Genomic DNA, 6,613 nt, shown 5'->3' on the forward strand with positions numbered 1-6,613 from the left:
TCCTCCCCCCCTCCTTCCCTCCCTCCCTCCTTCCTCCCTCCCCTCTCCCTCCCCCTCCCCCGCCGGTGGATGGGAGTGAAGGACGGAAGAGGCCCTGCGGAGGCGGCGGTGCAGCGCTCCGGTAAGGCGGCGCGGGTCTGCGCCCTCCCTTCTGTCTCCTCCACCGCGCCCGGGCGGCTGCAGGCCGGACCCGGCGGCCTGACGATGTGGCTGCGCCGGTCCCCTCCCTCCCATTCTCCCCTCCCCCTGCCGCCGCCGCCGCCTCCTCCTTCTTCTTCTCTCCTCGCTCTCAAAATGGCGGCCGCGACGGCCGTTGAGTGAGAGACCCGGAGGAGGGGGAATGTCCGGGGAGGGGGCTGCCCTCGCTGCTCTGCTCCCGGGCCCGGTTCTGGGGGCTGCCGGCGCCGCTGCGACCCCCCACGCGGCCCTCCTCAAGAAGGGATCTCCCTCCTCCCTTGGTGACTTAGCAAGAAAAGTATTCTTGGGTAGGAAGGGCGTGGGGACCAGGTAGCTCTCTGATCCTGGGGAAAGGGCTCGGCCCTGCTCTCTCCGGCCGCAGAGACGAGCACCGCAGTTCCCACCCCACCCTCCGTTGTCGGCTCGGGGAACGGCTTAGCCCCTCGCCGCCGGGGCACCCATTGGGCCTTCCAGGCATTCCGTCCCCGACTGGTCCTTAAGATGGGGTGGACCAGCGGAGGGTGGCCCGCCGTCTCCCTGGCCCCCAGTGCGGCGGTCCAGCCTCAGCACCCGCCGAGGACAGGCAGCCCGGCCCACCGAGCAATCCGCAGCATCCACCCACCGAATCTGGCAGGCTTTTCTTTCTGCCACCGGCTCCTCGATCGGGAGTTGCCTTTTGATGCTGTTAACATTCAGCTTCGAGGCTCCCTGCCATTCCCCTTCATCTAATCTCATCTCCCTGCCCCTTTGGGAAACGCAGTGCCTGTGCATATTTACCGTCTTAGCCTCCCACATGAGAAAATGCCTTTGAGGTGGTCGGCACATTTTGACTGTGCCCCTCTAAACGTAACAGTAGAGTGGAAGAGGTTTTCAGTATTTAGGAGGAGAGAGCAAGGTACCTTAGCTTTATTTGTTATGCTGCCTTTCTTCAGTGACTTAGCAAGAAACTCCTTGGGAAGAGGGCAGGAAATTTTCTTTTGGGGTTTGGGCCCAATTTATATCCGTCTTTTGGTTAAGAAAATATGCCTTTGAAGAGGAGGACCAGATTTGTGGTCTCGTTCTCAATGGACGATGTCATGCCAAGGTCCCCCCTCCCTCTTTCCTTAAGTGGCAATCCGGACAAATAGAGATACTACTGTTATTCCCATCCCTCTTTTAAGCACACAGTCTTTGAGATTCATAAGGTTTTAAACGCCAAACAAAAAATTTGTGCCATTTTTGGCAATTCTATTTTTGTTGGGGGAGTGAGTTATTTTGTGTGAATTTCTTTTCGAGGCTAGGGCGGAGGAGACACTGCTTGGGCCTTTCATACCAGTAATAATGTCATCCCTCCCTTTTTGCCACAGGAGTGTTTGCTTTTTTTTTTTTTTTTTTTTTTTTTTTCCGCTGCAGCAGGGCTTGATCGCTGCGGGGTCCAGTCTCGTAATCAGGAAAATTTCCTGTTGACTGTGTCATAGTGATGTTGAATATGTAGTAAAAGCTTTTACTTAAAAAATTCTGATTTGGTTTTAAGGCATCAGCTAGCTTTTAATCTCTAATGGGTGTCTTTTAGGACACGGTTTCACAAAATATTTGGCAGTTGGAAATTGCAGTTTTTAATAAAGCAGAAGAGTAATCTGTATTTAGGGTGATTTCTTTCATGTTCATTAATGATCATTGTTTGGATTGCTGAGAAGGGGGGAATCTCCTAAAAGAAATTTAAGGCTGGTATATATTTTTTAAAACCAGAAAGGAACCCAGTTTTTCACATGAAGTATTTCTGTATATGCTGATTTTGATGGAGCAAGCCCTACATTGGTACCTCCCCCCACATCCTTTTTTAAAAAAATGGGCTAATATTTGTGGATGCTGTGAACAGCCATTGAGCCGAGAAGACTGGGTGGAGTAAGGGAGCAGAAGCTGTGAAATGCTGGATCGCCCTTTCAGAGCGTCTTTCTCTAGCTTGTGTTTTGTAAGGTTATTTGATATGAATGGGTGCTACAACTAAGTCATTTCTCTGTCGTAAATCTTAAAATCTAATGTTTTTCCCCTCTTTTTCATGATGGGCATTGAATGATTGGAATAAAAAGCAACGTCCTTGCTTTAAAATAGACACTTATTGTCTCTGTATTTGTCCCTGTGTGTGTGTATATATTAATACATAAAGATACACATACATCTACACTCTTGTTAATGTTTTTTATTATTCTAGTCATGTAAGTATAAATTCATGTCAGAAATATTTGGCAAGAAATAGGAGGTACAGGAAAACTGCAAAAATCTAAGAAGAATACTGCAGTTGTTTTACTTAAAACAGTAAATCTATTTGCGATTTTAAAATAGTGAACATAAAAGGTGGGGGAAAAAAAGGAAAAGATAATTTGCACGAAAGGCCCTTTAGACCTTTTCTCTTGTGTTGCTCCTTGAAAGGGACCTTTTTGTGAGATACTGTCATAAGAGGGTAGGTCATTTTAATGCCTTGTATCAAGCATTCACATGAGTAGACATCTTCAAAAGAATTTCACATATATGTGGTAAATGTGATTTTGATTTAGCCTTATGAATGCTTGTCAGTGTATGATTTGTTTTTGCATTTTTGTTCTTTTTAATATGATTAGAAAGTAGAAGAGTTAGTATGGTGAGGAAATGAGTAAGGTTGGGAATGATAATTCACTTTATTATGTGTCTGACATATCCGTATTCCTACTGTTGTAGGTATCAAAGGACACTAAGGTCCAGGTGCAGTGGCTCACGCCTGTAATCTCAGCACTGGGGAGCCCGAGGCGGGTGGATCACCTGAGGTCAGGAGTTGGAGACCAGACTGACCAATATGGTGAAAACCAGTCTCTACTAAAAATAAAAAAAATTAGCCGGATGTCGTGCCATGCGCCTATAGTCCCAGCTGCTCGGGAGGGTGAGACAGGAGAATAGATTGAACCCGGGAGGCGGAGGTTGCAGTGAGCTGAGATCACGCCACTGCACTCCAGCCTGGGGGACAGAGCAAGACTCCGTCAGAAACAAACAAACAAACAAACAAAACCCCGCACACTAAGAGTGGTGATTTTTCAGTAGATTATTAATCAGGAGCTTAAGATAATTTGACGTAAATAAGAGAGCTTTAGTTTCAAGTGTATGTAGTGTTTTTTGATACATGTTGCAGTATGTTATGCTTAATTTGGACATTAATTTTTAAAATTATTCATAGTTCTTATATACAACTTTTAATGAGATTGGAAGGAATTTTTTAGTACAATTATTTGTTACCTACTTTTCCAGATAAAATATCTCTAGTTTAAAGAGATTTTGAGATGTTTTGGGAAGGAAAAATCAGAACCGTAATTTTTGGTTTTCTATTTAGAACATCCATGTCTGGTTTGTTTTTTTTTTTTTTTGAGGTGGAGTCTTGCTCTGTTGCCCAGGCTGGAGTGCAGCAGCGTGATCTCGGCTCACTGTAACCTCTGCCTTCTAGGTTCAAGCGATTCTCTTGCCTCAGCCTCTGGAATAGTTGGAATTACAGGTGCCTGCCGCTACACCTGGTTAATTTTTGTGTTTTTAGTAGAGGTGGGGTTTCACCATGTTGGCCAGGTTGGTCTTGAACTCCTGACCTTGTGATCCGCCCGTCTCGGCCTCCCAAAGTGCTGGGATTACAGGCGTGAGCCACCACGCCCTTCCCTGTTTTCAATTTTTAAAAATAATATAAATGTCTCTCTGTCAGTTGTATACTAAGTGACAGACAGAAAGTGTGTGTGTGCGTGTGTGTGTGTGTGTCTGTGTGAGACTTTATGGCTTATATTTTAAGTGTCTGGCAAAAAATAAGACCCTCTTGTTTACATGTGGTTCATCTTATTCACAGTTTGTCGTCCTTGTAAATAAGCCATGGACGCTATAGAAATTGTCAACATTAAGATGAAGCTGTCTGGCTAGACACGGTGGCTCACGCTTATAATCCCAGAAATTTGGGAGGCCCTAGGCGGGTGGATCTCCTGAGGTCAGGAGTTCAAGACCAGCATGGCCAACATGGTGAAACCCTGTCTCTACTAAAAATACAAAAAAAATAGCCGGGCGTGGTGGTGCACACCTGTAGTTCCAGCTGCTGGGGAGACTGAGGCAGGAGAATCACTTGAACCTGGGAGGCGGAGGTTTCATTGAGCCGAGATCGCACCATTCCACTCCAGCCTAGGCAACAAGAGCGAAACTCCATCTCAAAAATAAATAAATAAATAAAACAAGATGAAGATGTCTTAAAAAACAAACCCAAAGCAAAATCTTAGGGCAGAGTGAATTTTCCATATCTTCCCATTGAGTTCTAAAGCAGTGAGTCATGCGCTCTTTTGCCAAAGGGACTTGAGGCTGGGTTGGTTTTAAACCAAGCTGGCCATTTCTGCTTCTGGTCCTAAAGTATTTTTTACTTGCCTGTACGTCCCTGTTACAAAAAAATTTCATTATGACAGGTAACTTACGTGCTTTGGAAAGAGAGAAATAGTTAAGTTTTGAAGTGGAAATTCTTTGCCACTGTTCTTATTATGTCATCTACAATACAACTGTTAACTTTTTTTTTTTTAAACTTAGAAAGTTGCTCTATTTAAAATAAAGCTAATGGTATATAATATGAATTCTGAAAAAAGGCGGACCTACCGTTCTCCAGAAGATGTTTAGCTGTAAATTGAATCCTCATCATTGAAGGCCAAACATTTTGAGAAATCTGTATTTCATGAAGAAAGATGCTGCATTATGTAAGCATAATAGTTAACTGCAGTGAAGGCTTTTTGGATTGTTCTGACTTTGTTGCTGGTTTGATGTGACACTTTTTGGCTAGTCATAGAAATGGAACCTTAGTTTAACTTCTGTTACATATGTAATTTTTAACCTTGGCGTGGCAGTTAAGAATTTAATTGATATTTGTGAAATGCTTTATATTCATTGGTGGCAGGCATCATAAGCACTTATTATTTTATTTCGTGTTTTCTTTTTAAAAGATGGTGGCTTCTTGTTGAAACTTACCTAGATAGGACTAATCTGCATTTGTCAAGGATGCTTCTGGAACGGTCCTGTCTATTGTCATTTAACATTGTCATAAACATTTCTCTAGAACTTTATAAATATTGAGCTTGGTACTCATTTGTTCTTCTGTCAGCTACTTTTTGAGGTAGATTGGTATTTTTATAGATGAGAGAACTAAAATCCAGAGAATTTCTTTTCCTGTCGAATGTTAGGTTAGTGACTAGAATAAGGTAAATATTGTAGTCTCAGAACTCTTGGGTACTGCTTTGTAAGATCACACGTTCCTTCTTTCTATAACGATTGGACTCCTTAATCTTTGTTAATCTCTTCTAAAATGGTGAAAGTTGGTGGCATTTATTGCCTGCATCATTTAAATTGGCATTTATTAACATATGGTCTTGTCTTGTTGACTGCTTTGCATGCATAAGCCTTTTGGCATTTGAGTAGCTTCTCCCAAAAATGCCTAATACTGCTTTACAGATAGTATTGGTAAGTAAATAAGTACTGGTTGCATTTGACTGAACGAAGGATTATATGAAAGGAAATGTGCTACCCTGAAGATCTCTGTAATAGTTAGCTCCAGTGATCTCGAGAGAATTAAGGTGATGGAAGGAAGAGTGGCCGCCTTTCCTATACGGAGATTTTATGTTCTCTGAGGGAACGGTGTTACACTTTGACAGAATTCTTAAGTATAAAAAGTGAATTAACTCAACTGGACAAATTACCTATACATTTTGATTATCTGCTTTTGGGGCTCTTATGTTAAACAAGAATTGACAGTTAACTGAGACCATTCAGAAGTTTTCTGAGACTTTTTACAAAAGTAAAGAATCTTTGAACATTTTAAGAAATTTAATTTTTGAAAGCATTATAGAAAGTTATATGTTTATTAAAATTTTACAGTGTGGATTAATCCATTTTTAACCTTTTTTTTTTTTGAGGTAAGAGTCTCACTCCATCACCCACGCTGGAGTGCAGTGGCTCGATCTCAGCTCACTGCAACCTCCACCTCCTGAGTTCAAGCGATTCTCATGCCTCAGTCTTCCGAGTAGCTGGGACCACAGGTGCATACCACCACGGATGGCTAATTTTTGTATTTTTACTAGAGAACTCCTGGCCTCAAATGATCCGCCTGAGTTGGCCTCCCAAAGTGCTGGGATTTACAGGTGTGAGCCACCACGCCCAGCCCAGTCCATTTTTAATCTAAGGCAAAGATAGAAGAATATATTTTATGGGCTAGGTACGGTGGCTCATGCCTATAATCCCAGCACTTTGGGAGGCCAACGCGGACAGAAGGCGATCAGGAGTTCCAGACCAGCCTGGCCAACATGGTGCAACCCTGTCTCTACTAAAAATACAAAAATTAGCCAGGTGTGGTGGCGGGCGCCTGTAATCCCAGCTACTTGGGAGACTGAGACGGGAGAATCACTTGAACCCAGGAGGCGGAGGTTGTAGT

At 43.4% G+C, this 6,613-nt stretch overlaps 1 protein-coding gene across 1 annotated transcript in view; it reads left to right on the forward strand.

Moving 5' to 3' along the window:
- The window catches only part of PAFAH1B1 (platelet-activating factor acetylhydrolase 1b, regulatory subunit 1 (45kDa)), a 100,155-nt gene continuing 93,542 nt past the window's right edge, over positions 1 to 6,613 (forward strand). Inside the window, exon 1 of the mRNA XM_011956128.1 lies at positions 1 to 121. The gene's annotated coding sequence lies outside the window, so the exon portion shown is untranslated. The remainder of the gene's footprint in view (positions 122 to 6,613) is intronic.

This window comes from Colobus angolensis, unplaced genomic scaffold (genome assembly GCF_000951035.1).
Source record: "Colobus angolensis palliatus isolate OR3802 unplaced genomic scaffold, Cang.pa_1.0 Scaffold110, whole genome shotgun sequence".
Lineage (NCBI taxonomy): Eukaryota > Metazoa > Chordata > Mammalia > Primates > Cercopithecidae > Colobus > Colobus angolensis.